Source organism: Acipenser ruthenus, chromosome 6 (genome assembly GCF_902713425.1).
Source record: "Acipenser ruthenus chromosome 6, fAciRut3.2 maternal haplotype, whole genome shotgun sequence".
Taxonomy (NCBI): domain Eukaryota; kingdom Metazoa; phylum Chordata; class Actinopteri; order Acipenseriformes; family Acipenseridae; genus Acipenser; species Acipenser ruthenus.
Genome location: NC_081194.1, coordinates 18,131,675 through 18,145,193, shown reverse-complemented (window position 1 = coordinate 18,145,193; position 13,519 = coordinate 18,131,675). Strand labels below are relative to the sequence as shown.

Below are 13,519 nucleotides of genomic sequence, written 5' to 3'. Positions count from 1 at the left end.
CTAAGCTGGCAGCACAGCCAACCTTTCAAGTTTGATTTAATACACTGATAAAAGCTAAGATATTAAATGTCATTATAATCCTAACTCCAGAACGATCTTTCCTTGTTTGTTACGTTTCTTCCATATTTAGCCTTTTTCAATTGAATTTAAGTGAAGCACATTGCCATGTAATTTCTTCAGGTACCCTGTACTAAAAAATGAAAACAATGCACAAGAAAAGAAAACAAACTGGCTCTAAATAGCCCTCATTCGTTTGAATCTCTATAGTGGTTACAAGTAGTTTTGACAATATTTGCACTCTAATGGGAGGCTGTAAACCTAGTATGCTGGTTTGACAGAGGTTGCGTGACATCTGCAGCCTGCTTGCTGTGGGTTGCCTGAAACACAGATTGTGTATTGCAAGTGAGAAGTACAGATTAAGAGGTTAAGAAAAACGGTGGGTTAATTTTTGCTGTATTTAATCCTTGTACCATGGGTATGTTCAGATGTTTATTTTTCTTACAATTTTAGTGTTATGTTATCCAAATGTTTAGGTGTATACAGATCAGACTATGATTTAACACAAAGGCCACATAACAATGCCTACATTCATTTCTAGACATAATTGTACCAGCTGGCCACTGTTGTGTCAAATTCTTCTCTATTTATATTCTGTGCTATCAAAGCCCATGCAAACTTTATTGCTGCAAGCAATGCTGTAAATTGATCTTCCTTTCAAGCTAAAGAATATTAAAGTTGATTTCTAAATGGCCTAGTTAACTAATCCAGCTCTGTCAGAAATTAATGAGCTAGGCTTGGCTCAGCTGAGACAATATTGTATGTCATATCCAACAGAACAATGCTTATACTAGTCAAGGATGGAAGTAAGACTCCCATTGCATAGTGGTTTGATCCACTCCTGGTTTTACTATGAGTTTAATAAGACACACATGAGCTTGGTACCTACAGTATACACTGTGATTAAGCAAGCAATAGGAGCCTTATTTCCAACCCTGCTACTGGTGATTTTGGTTACAGTTTCAGTTACGATACCTGGTTATTAAAACCAGGATGCCATCAAATAACTGACTATCCAATACAAGTTGAAGAGGCATAAACATAAACCTTTTTGATAGCATTTAAAGATCAGCACCTAAATGGTAAGTGATTTGCTCAGCCTCATAAGTATGTACTGAATCTCTCTTTCAGAGTTGTGTTTATTCTAACAATAGGACAAATTAAGTGGAATAGATGTATTTATTGTAACATTTTCTATTTAAGCACTGTATACCATCTACTAACTTTGGTCATTGGAGGGCTAGCAAGATTAGACCTCCACTGACCTTTGGAGATGGCTGAAATTGGCTTTTTTGTAGCTGCAATTTCAGGTCCGGCCTGGTAAAATGTTAAGCTTCTGAAAATATGTATGTATATGTTTCAAATAAATCCTCTCTGTCTCTCTCTCTCTCTCTCACACACACACGCACACAGACACACGCACACACACAGACACACATTAAATGTACTTGCCCTCCATAAAAGCAGCCAACCTTCCTGCAAGTGTTTGAGCTGAGATGTCTCCAGGGACAGCGATGCTCAACCTCCACAATTCAAAAGCAACTTTTCTTACCACTGCCCTTTTCAATTGTGTTCATCCACTGTGTAAGCATTAGTAGTGTTTTTTTCAATTGCAGCACAGACCTATAAAACCACTTCAGCATTTCAGCCTCCCACTGCAAAATGAGGTCTTGAGATAATTCAGATAAAACCTGATTCAGTAGGCAGCTAAAATGGGGGCATTAAAAAGGAAGACTTAGTCTAAGGTGAAACTCTTTCCTTCTGCATTAAATCAGAGGGGTACGTAGAAAGGTAGAAAATAATTTTAGATAAAGTAACAGCTAATAAGTTGTTATATGAACAGTTATGGCCAATTTTCTTTATGGAATTGGGAGTAGAAAGTAGGAAGTTAAATCTCTGTGGATAACTAAGCCATGGGTGGCTCTGTCTTACACAGTGGTTTGGATTTTAAGCTCTACTCTGTTGGTAGGAAGGGATATTTTATGTAAATTGTCTTGCCTGTGTGACAGCTTCTTCCTCTTGGACAACTGAACTTGCCTGTGTCTAATACAAAGAACAGGAAATAATGTTATATTGCAGGGTTGGTGCTCCCTCAGCCTCCTCCTGAGAGCTTACCCCCTTGCTTTAATTTACACACACATATATATATAAACACACACACACACATGTGCTTCACTGGAAAGGGCGCTTAAGTATTTGTCACAGGAGTGCCCTACAGGTCAGAAGACCATTGATTGGTAGATTATTTGACAGTAACACTGTACATTCATAATCTTTCCAATCACTGGCACTAAGCGTCAGCCCAATTACTTTAATTAACTGTTCATCATTTCAAGAGGCGGGTTATATCTTTGGCCTGTTTTACCTTCAAAATCCTCATGTTTTATGTTGTTTAGATGTCGTTTTGGTCAATATTGGTGTTTTCTGCTTATTCATCATGAAGATAAACTATAGTTGTGTAGTTTATTTGAAATATTTTGTGGATTTAATAGGTCGGTGAAAAACAGCTTGTTGTATCTACACAGCACCCTATATTTTTTATAATATATAGTTTAGTAAGAATAATTAAACAGTATAACTAAATGCTACATGACATCATTCAGATGGCTGCATCAATCAAACCCACTAATATATTAAAAATGCATGTTTTGGTGCTAATCATCACTAGACCCAAAGGAAAGAACCTCTAGGCCACTGGCAGGTTGGCTGTCTGTCTGATTAACAGCAGTGTTTAATTATATGAATGTATGATGACAGTAATATTTAAACTCCTGTGCTGTGTTCGTATCAGGGTCAACTCAGTGTCTTCTGATTATTTAAGGCCCTGTGCTTTTCTAAGTGGGTGCTTTGGTCTTGAAATAACAAGAAGTGAAAATTGGGCATCAGGTTTTGTTAATTAAATGATTTGTTCTCCTCATTGTGGTTTATTCCAACCAAAACAATCATTTCCCACAGGAAGGCCTCATGAGATGTTGCTGGTACCTCCCTTACTTAACTCTCTGTTGTAAACTTTTATCTGACCCTGGATCTGAGCGGCTCTGTCCCTTCAGGGAACTTCCATTGCCAGGCTGAACTGGCTTGAAGTTGAACTACCAGGAGATCACAGACTCATTACCTATTGGACTAAAAGATAAGTTCTGTTAGGTATTTGAGTAAGGGGGTCATGCCAGTATTATCAGCGGTAAGCCTGTGGTAAGGATAACATCACTGGCAAGGCGTGTTATTGTCAATAAGCAGACCCAGAGACAGAAGCTACAGTTTAAGTGCTAGTGCTCATGTTTAATAACAAAAACCCAAACAAATAAACCTAAACAGGACAAACAAATAGGCGCAGTGGCCAAAATAAACAGGTGAAACTACTACACCTTCACTCCATTATAAATTTCCCAACATCGTATATCTGTCGTGACTCCACTCACCTAAACACCAACCCAAAACAAACACTTCTGCTTTTTATACACCTGTGGCTGGAGCCTAATTAAAAATCACTTATTCAATTTACGGCCCCAGCCACATTCCCATGTGTGTTCTGGCTGGGAGGAATTTAACCCCCTCCCTGTCAACCCAATATTCCATACATTACACTGGCAGGGCTTTCACCCTGCCACAAAGCCATGTAGTCAGCAATCAAGCAACATCTTGTTTTCCCTTCTATAAATGTGTGGAATTAAAATTTATAATGCTAACTGAATCAAGCTTGTTTTATAGCCGGTATAGCTGTAGTTAAAAAAATAAATTAGGATTTACAGGAATTACACAGATTAAATACACTTAAAGCTTCCCCTTCTACCTGATTTAATTAAAACAATTCCTTATTGTGTTCTACAGTAAATGCAATATACTGTATGTGTGTGTGTGTGTGTGTATATATATATATATATATATATATATATATATATATATATATATATATATATATATATATATATATGTATATGGTGTTGCCATTGAAAGAGCAGGTATTACATACTGGGAAAGGACAACTATTTCTTCAGATCTTTGAAATGTAAAGAGGCACATTAGCCAAAGCAATACAAAAACAGTATTGTTAAGTATTACCTGTACTCAGAAATAGCAAACACTGCCTGACAGTTGAACTGTTTGACAGAATATGACATTGTGGCTTCCTATCTTTCTCAAGTGAACTTGCAGGTTCCAATGACTTCCAAGTTTGATGCTGTGGGTGGTCACTGACACCTCTGTTTAAAAGCCTGACACATCTCTTGCCTTTCCTTGCTTGATAAAGCCCTGTGTCAGCTGCACACCTCTGTGTTTTTGATGGATGTGGTTCCTTACAATATGACTAATAGACAAGCTTAGAAATGCATTACTGATCTCTTACTACAGTACCCTCTCATTTGTTAGATCTGACAAAGGAACGTCATTATAAATCTTTAACAGGGAGGAGTTTCCCAGACACACAATTTACTCAGTAATGTGATTTAAAGGTGCAAAAACATAACGTCAGTATGAATCAGAAGCACTGGTTGAAGATTCATAGCTTAAATAAGGTGGGTTATTCTGTGAATGGGACAGTAGTCACAGCCACTGAGGTTTTGGTTAGATTTTTTTGGCTACTGTATCATTTTCTTGTGATGGTTGTTTAAGGGTTGAAAATGAGTACTGGTCGTCCTTGCCTTGCTAATGAATGGGTATCCTAATCATAAAACGATCAGTATAAATGACCAATTAGTTGCTTTCTTGACAGTCTCTCTTAGGGTTAAAGATTGGGCATGCAAGTGCACGGTTGCATTGATAAGGGTGTGCTATGTCATTTGTCCTTTTGGTTCTTTTAAGAAAATGTTTTTTTTTTATACCTCTTAAAGGGCACATAAGGACCTTTTTATTTTAGTGTGTTACATGTTCCCATGTGTTGCTACAACTGTTTACATAAGCTGTGTGTATTGTTTCAATTTTATTTATTTTTTTTACATTTTGACCACTTTTTTAAACTTTTAAATTGCATTCCCTACCTCAAGATGGCTTCCCATGTACCTGCATGGACCTCTCAAAACTACATTTCCCATCATCCTCCTGCTCACTGGTCCTCATGTGCTCTTTAACCTCCAACCATAAAAAAGGGGGAAACGCAGGAGGTATTTGATTCTAGAAAGAAACAGCGTTATTTCTATTCCATTCCGTTCTCAATGAGGAACATATATTTAGTAAATACAGCTATTTTACCAAAGCTAAGTACAAGTGGTTAATATGTGGGAGCTGCATTAGAGTTGCAAAGTTCCAATTTCATAAGAAAGTGCAACTTAATAGTCTCCTAGCATTCCACCATTAACCTATAAACGAATCAGACACTCCCCTTCCCTTGAGGGCTTTCCTTATGCATGACAAGACTTGATACATACTTATAATAATTAAATGCTGTTGTTGTTTTGCCTTTCTGTCCTTGAAAAAGGTTTAGTTTCTACAACAACATTTGTTCCCACACTATTACCAGCACCATTAGTTTGGAAACGTGATGCTGAATATATAATTATAGTTCAGTAATTATTTTCTTGTCTCTGTGATTCCTGGAGAATACAGCAGTTAATTATTTTGTTCTAAAACAACCATTCATAATCTTAAACCAAGCAAAAATGTTTAATAACTTTCATGTTTGAGGCTTGTTTTATATTCCTCATTTGTAGGTTGAAGATGCCTAACTGACAAGGTTCAAGGTTGAACGAATCCACAGACTCTCAATTAAAATGCCTACAGCCTGAGTTCCTTTCTATATTACCTGTAATGAAATGTTCACTGTACATTTACATTCATTAGATTGCACCCCCACCCTCATTAGAGTTGCTGCAGTGAGTAAAATGCACTGGGTTATACACTGAGGATGCTTTGTTTTTGTAAATAGAAAAAAAACACCCAATTTCTGGCCTATGTAAGGTGTTGTATTCAGGTGGGGTGGGGGAGGGGATGCTTTTTAATACAGAAGTTGTTTTATGAATATGGTAGATGCATGTGACCCCCTTCAACGATATACTGTACATCAGCTCCAAAGCAGTCATACACAGTCAAGATTTGGCCCATGGAGTATCATTGTCTAGGTGGTCCTATCTACACTTGATTACCCAAAAGGTTTTGCCAAACAAGCTTTGAAAAAACTATCTGTATATATCTTCAATCCAAAGTTCATTATTTGCCAGGAATCGATGCACACTAAATGGCCCAAGACTCTTCAAAAGTTTTCCAAATGTGTATTCCATTTAGATCGAGACAAAATCTTTTCATTATCCCTAATGTTTTAAGGTGGATGTGATATGGACAGGAAGATTTAGCAGAATTGATTTGTATACAGTAACTGGTAGTTGGTAAAAATTAGATGTGTAAATGCAGAAGAATGTGAATAGAGTACAGTAGAATGTCAGAGGTGAGGTAGATTTCATAGCAAGTATGGGCAATTTTACTAGGAACATTTTGGTTTCAACAAAGCACAGTTTTTAATTTTTAAAGACAAAGAAGGCTGAGAGACATCAGCAAGCTATATGAATGTTATTTTTGCTACAGTTAAATATATAGTACAGTTTTCAAGCCTTTTAAACCATAAGAATATTGTATTACTGTGCTGTTTACATGTATTATTTGCCAGATTAAGGGTGTAGATAGCAGGTGTACACATTTATTAAAACCACTGAAAACTAATTTTCAGAATTACAGACATTTCAGTCTTATGAACAGCCTCCATTCCCAAGGTGTTTGTAATGCTGAAGTTCCACTGTAATCTTAATTGTTTTGCAAAACAACATGGAATTGTACAGCAACTTAGTTGAAATTGCAGTAGTTATGACTATGGCTTAGGTATACATGTCAAAAAAAATAAATGAAAGACAGTTGATAGATCTGTACTGTTGAATACATAATATAATATTCCTATAAAAACAAACGCTTTGCATCATTTTTATCCTAAAGCATAGATCTTTTGTTTAGCTGATATATCCATCTTCAGAGAAAGTGAAATGATGGTTATATGATGGATGGTTGTTTATATAAAGCAAATGACAAGAGAGCATATATTTAAAAATATCCCTATAATGTTCAACAATAATACCGGTGCCTAATGTAAGCCATACACTTTCCACAACAGTGTCCAGTGCATGTTAAAAGATGTATCCCTGCCTCTTCCAAATTAAACAAAATAAAGTTGGACGCCTACATCCTGGAACTGAAGATTTCACCACTGCATTATTACAGTAAAAAATGTTGGAAATGTTAGCTTTGAAACATAATCTACCTCAGGTGTTGCAGAGGACCCTGAGGGCTGAACAACATATGTATGATACAAAAAAAAAAAAAAAAAAGAAATGCCTTGCACTAGGCTCATCTTTCAAGTTTCAAGGTCACGGTAACAGCAACATCTTTCATGAGCCAGTTTGTTTGCAAACATTTGAAAGCAAATTGTGAACTTGTAAATGTCTGGCAACTAAAATACTAGTACCATTTTTGTCTTGCTTCTAGTATTCCTATCTATATACAATATCTGTTTTCAACTGTGGGTGTTCTTCATAGTACATACAATCTATTAATATAATGGATTGTATGTAATGTGTGGTCCGATCAGCTGCTAATCCAACAATTGTGATAGTTGCAACAATTGTGAACAAACTGAAACGTTTCTACCAAGCGTAACATACTGAAGGTGTATTAACCCCTTTTCATCTAACCATTGCCATGTTTTTATGTCCAGAACAAAGGTGCAACAGATAACCGGTAAACGTCTATTTGACCCGAAGTTTTGCATCGAGTAGAATTTTAGGATTGAGACATTATATATAGCTCAAAGAGCAAGCTGCCAAACATTTCGATATGTTGTACATATCTTTCTCAAGGGAGCCTGTGTTTGAATCAAAACATTGGAGGTATTTATAGGTGTCTGACAGCATGACAACTATATGAACATAATTTAGATATTTTATTTAACATCATGTAATCAAAGAAACTAGAAAATGATATCGCAAGTGTCATAAAAGTAGTTCAGTATAGTTCAGTATTTCATGTTAGATTTTGAAATGTTATTTTTTTTTATGGAATGGAATATGGAAAACTACAAAGCAGTATGTAACTGAGTATGGAACTGAATATGTTAACACAATATTATTCAGCAGGTTTCATTTGACTTTATGAAGCAAAATGTGTTGACCATAGCTGCATGCTTACGCATCAACTCCAGTGCAGTTTTTCATACAGAGTGTAATCCATAGCTTCAAACATTCAGCCAAGTAAAGTACACAAACATTTGTCTGCTTAACTTGATTTACAGGCTATAGGTATCAGCACTAAGTAAATATTGAATCTCAGTGGCTGTTAAAATTGTACATTGCTAGTCCATCATGTTTTTGTTTTTTTTCTTTTAGTTTGAAAGCTAAATCTGTGAAGTGTGAAGGTCATTTTATTTTCTTTTTTAAAAAATCCAGTTCCGCATTGACAGTAGGAGCAGTTGTCTTATTCACACCTCAGGTATATAGACACAGCGTTATGAGCACACCTTATTATTACAGGTCACAGGTTTACACGGGTGGTCTGCACATGAAGCTTTCAGAAATACCAGGCTGCCCGGCAACTGCATCAGCAAACCAAGCCATATGTTTTCCTCTTTCTATCGGAGATTCAGGGTTGGAGGTGATAAATATTTAGCAGTCTTCTTCGTTATCGCAGGAAACTTGCTGAAGCAATCGAAGGCACCAGCTGGGGCTGTCAGGTGGCAAACTCACTGGGGGTTTTATAACAATAGCACAAGAAGCTTGTCTCGAGCCAAAAGTGGGATAAGTACCGTATGTCCTTAAATCGATGAACACCAGCTTTCCTTCTATTCCTTTTTAAATATTTTAGTTTAAGTTTTCCATATTGTGTACTCTGTTGTGGTTTTGTTTGTGCAGTTATTACTATCATATATGATTTTTTTTACAGTCCTCTAGGGATTTCTCCTTACTGATCAGGGACTATCCAGCGTACAGTACATTTTGTAGACATGCGTCTCTCAATAGCCCACAAAGCAACGATAATCTTGGACCTATCGCCTTTCACGGCCAATGTCGTCCAAAGACTCTTAACAAGAAGAAAAAAAGGAACTGTTCTGTAAATCTTAAGTACTGTGTCTACTACTAAAGTTTCAGTACAGGAGGTGGAACTATGACTCATTATATTAGTAAAAGAAAGTGTTTTTTACCTCAGCCAACACAACTTATACTTTGAATTAGGTATGAAGGTTTCATATTTTATAATGATTTTGAAAATAATCAATATCATGTTGCTTGATATTTCTCTCGGTTGGACTAAAATGAAGTGTTTGCTTACTTGACTTAGGGGATGATTTGATCAACCTATACCACTCCAAGATAAAGCAACAGCAGGATTTTTTGAGCTTTTTCAAGCACTGGGGAATCACCCTGGATTGCATCAACCATTTTATTTATTTTTTTATTTAGCAGACGCCTTTATCCAAGGCGACTTACAGAGACTAGGGTGTGTGAACTATGCATCAGCTGCAGAGTCACTTACAACTACGTCTCACCCGAAAGACGGCGCACAAGGAGGTTAAGTGACTTGCTCAGGGTCACACAATGAGTCAGTGGCTGAGGTGGGATTTGAACCGGGGACCTCCTGGTTACAAGCCCGTTTCTATAACCACTGGACCACACAGCCTCTGGTATTCTCGGAAATTACCACGAACAGGCGTTTCCCCAGTGCTGTAAAACTCAAACAATTCAGAAGCTCCTTAATTGTGCGTTTTGATTGATATTAAACAATCCAAATGCTGCTGTTCATGGAACAATTGAAAAGCTCAAATGTAAACTGAGCTGAAAGAGATGGCAAGAGAAATCTAACATTAATATGGCTTCAATACATGAGGAGGATTTTTACTTCTGTGATCCTGCATAGTGAGAAGAGATAATACCCCTGGTCTCTGAAGGCTCTTTATTTGGTTATTCAGCATGTAGATAATACCAATTTCTATTAAAAAATGCAGTGCGTTTCTCCACGCTTTGAAAACCTTGATCCAGCTCTTGAGCTACCACATGCCTAATTAACATTAAATTAAGTAACTGAGGAACTGAAGTCTTAAACCTAGACAATGAGCACCTGGTTGCTTATATTTATTTATAGAACAGTATTCATAAAACCAAATGTATTATGTTAATTAAAGTCAATAACATTTACTCAAATTTAAGACTTTTTTTTCCTTTTTGTTGATTCTTATGCTACAAGAATAGTCTTGGCTGTACTACAAATATAACAAAAATAAATGCACTAAAATTATATTGTAAATGTACATGGGTATACTGGTATGCATAGATCTACAGTATTTAAAGGTTATAAGTAACCTTGAAACTTCTGCTAACAATTACACATATTTGCTAATATACTGTAGCTGATAAGTGGAATGTGTCTGTGTTGTTAATTCCTTTAATCGTGTCCAGGCTGAATTTGTACATGTACGTTTGAGTGTAACTGACATTTATTATTTAGAGTTTATTAGCCATTGAAGCACTTCCTTTTTATTTCTGTTAATTTTAGGATTTTTAAGGGTACTTCTTGTTGAGAGATGGGTTCTACGAGACAAATGGCTTGTTTCAGAAGTAATGTATTTACTTCCTGCCTGAGGGCCAAGACCTGGAGAGTGTCGCTCATGGATGTGACCGTGATCCCTCAAAAGGGAGGAGGTGCCGAGCGGAACTGTAGTGCGCAGCCGGTGTGTACGGTGGCGAGCACCCAGCTGTCTGAGGTGCAGGTGCGCCAGTATTGTAGCTGATGTTGTGTAAAGGGGTGGTTCTGAAGCTGCAAGCCTTCAGGGGCCCTGTTGGGGCTGCTGAGGCTGGGGTGAAGCCTGCTTTGGAGGTTGTTTAGGGTGACGTTGGAACTGCCTCCCATAGCGCTGCTGCGCTGGAGCCCTACATCCGGCGTTCCCTGGTCCTTGCGGATGGCCCCGGTTATTAGCTGCCGCGGAAGCCTGAAGGTAATGCCTGAGGTCCCCACGTGCCACTGGAAAAGGTTAGTTATACCTACCTTACTTACCTGGTTGTAAGAAGCGAAAGAGAATGTGGAGTGACTACTTATTCCCTCGTTGGGCGGGACCGAGGACGTCATTCCCCAGAGGAGCCTATCGGTAGCTTTGACATAAAATGCTCAGTAAATACCTGACCTGTGGCAGGCATATCCCAAAAGTATGGTTGTTGGTCATCTTCGAATTGAAACGGAACCCTAGATTCAACATTCCCATATTTACAACAGTTTTGGCTCCTCAGAGGAGGCCAGTCTCCGTTATTGTCATGAAGTAACACCACAAGCACATTGTGTCATTAGAACTGCCACATTTTATTTTGTTCTCCTTACAACACAGCAATGACAGAAGGTTCAGTTCCTTTCCCAGTCCTACCATATACTATTATTCAGCAATGCTCATTACAGTTATAAACTCCCATCTGCTATTAACCACAGTACTAGCAGTAGCAGATTATGTGATCTGAGCACATGTTTTAATTGGAGGAGCAAAATGTTTTTTTCTTTTTTCATCAGAGAAGACAAGCCTCTGTTACAAACTCCTATCTGCTATAACCACACACAGTACAGTACTAGCAATGGCAGATGACATAGTCTGGTCCCTGGTTTTAATTAGAGGAGCAACTGAAACCCTCCCGCCCCCTGCTGAAGCACTGAGTATGCTCGATTATGAGTAGTGGAAGGAGATTTTGACTAGAAAAAAAAGAAATCCATCATAACTTTAAAAAAGATCTGGGATGGTAGACAAAAAATAAAATGTGTCACTGCTCGATAGCATGGAAAATCCCTTGACTGTTCAGTCCCATTAAACCAAAGTTAATCAAAGCCAGCGTTGTTGACATGTGGATTATAGAAGTTGTAGTTTTCCTCTGCATTATGCTGATTGTAAACACCTTTCAGCGTGTACCAGATAAACATTTTTTTGTACCAGATAGTTTTTCTTTTCTTTTTAGAGAAATTGATTGTCTGTTTTCAGTTTGCAAAAACATAATGTATAATTAATGGTAAATGCACCTCTGTTTGACAATAGGAAAACACCCATCACATCGCAATTGATTGCACATGTACCAAAATCTGACAATTTACCACTTTCTGACATTACACGGGTCAAGTTTCGGTACACATACCACATTCTGACAATGTACCACTTTCTAACACTACACCGGTAGCATCTGTTAGTGTTTGTTGGAAGTTGGATTTATATTATTTTAGCAATTCCCCAGCAGTATTTGTTTATTTTCCCCAGCACAGGCAAAACTTGTCACTCTCTTTTCGCCTGTACGGTATATCATTATTTTGTTGGTCATTTAAGTTTAGCAAATAAAGACGATAGGATGTGCTTGGTTTTTTGTCTTTCTCCTGCCTTAACAACTTTGTTTAGAAAATATTGCATGCAAAGTATGTCAGTTACGTGATCTTGAAATCTAAATGCTATGTATGTATGTTGCATACAGTGCTTTTTAAACATACGCTGGCAGTGTGTAACAATTAAGTATATTGTAATAAACTATAATGGGCTACTGTTTTCTTTTCTCTTTTGGCTGGTGAAGAAATTACGTTTAACAGCCAAATTAGGGTAAAACCTGTTTAGACTGCACTTGCACAGCTGTATAGATCTCTTGCTCAACCCCAATGCACTGGACTTGCCTGACCTACACACCCCATTACTGGATCCTCAGCTGATGCACTATCCTTGCACTATTGCACTACTAATATGTCATTGTAGATATAACTTTGCACTTGCTGTAAACTATACTGTATTTAAATATTAATCTTGCATTGTAAGCCTGTACAGTACTGCCTTGTAACACCTGTTAGTCACATTGGATAAAGGCATCTGCCAAATAAATAAATAATAATATGAAAAGTGTTGTCAGTCAGAATACAATAATAAGATTCTACTGCTTGTTGGGGGCTTAATCTTTAGAGCACCCGTGGCCCAGTTTAGAACAACTGATTCAGTGGATCATAATCTAAAACATCAAGGCTGAACACAGTTGTCTAGTTTCCACTGTACATGGCTTGCAAGCTGTCAGCCTCTTTTATTAAAAAAAAAAAAAAAAACATGTTCTTAAATGCCTGGGGCACAACTCAGGCTGTAATTGTAACAATTAACATTTGGTTTAACTGTCTTCTTTTGCAGTTTGTCAAAATTCTTAAACTAGTTTTTGACACGTAATTTATATACCTGTGTATACAGACCTGACCGTAGGGCATGTGTGCAATTAAAAAGGATTTATTTTTTATATTAGGAAAGTGATATTTACTTGAGCAGTTTTCCTTTTCTTGTTTTTCTCAGTGGAAATTCCTTAACCTGTAGGGGCCTTAATAGACCGGTCATAGTGCTACAGTCTATGTTTCAAAGCCGATAGAACTACAACAACCCAATTTATTCCGTTTTTTTTTTTTTTAATCCTGTGGAAATCTGTAAAATGTTCTCCATATCAGAAATTTCTTATGAAAA

The 13,519-nt window shown here is 37.2% G+C and overlaps 1 protein-coding gene across 5 annotated transcripts in view; it reads left to right on the top strand.

The window, feature by feature from the left end:
* The window catches only part of sash1a (SAM and SH3 domain containing 1a), a 313,025-nt gene that overhangs the window by 173,091 nt on the left and 126,415 nt on the right, over positions 1-13,519 (top strand). The window lies entirely within an intron of this gene.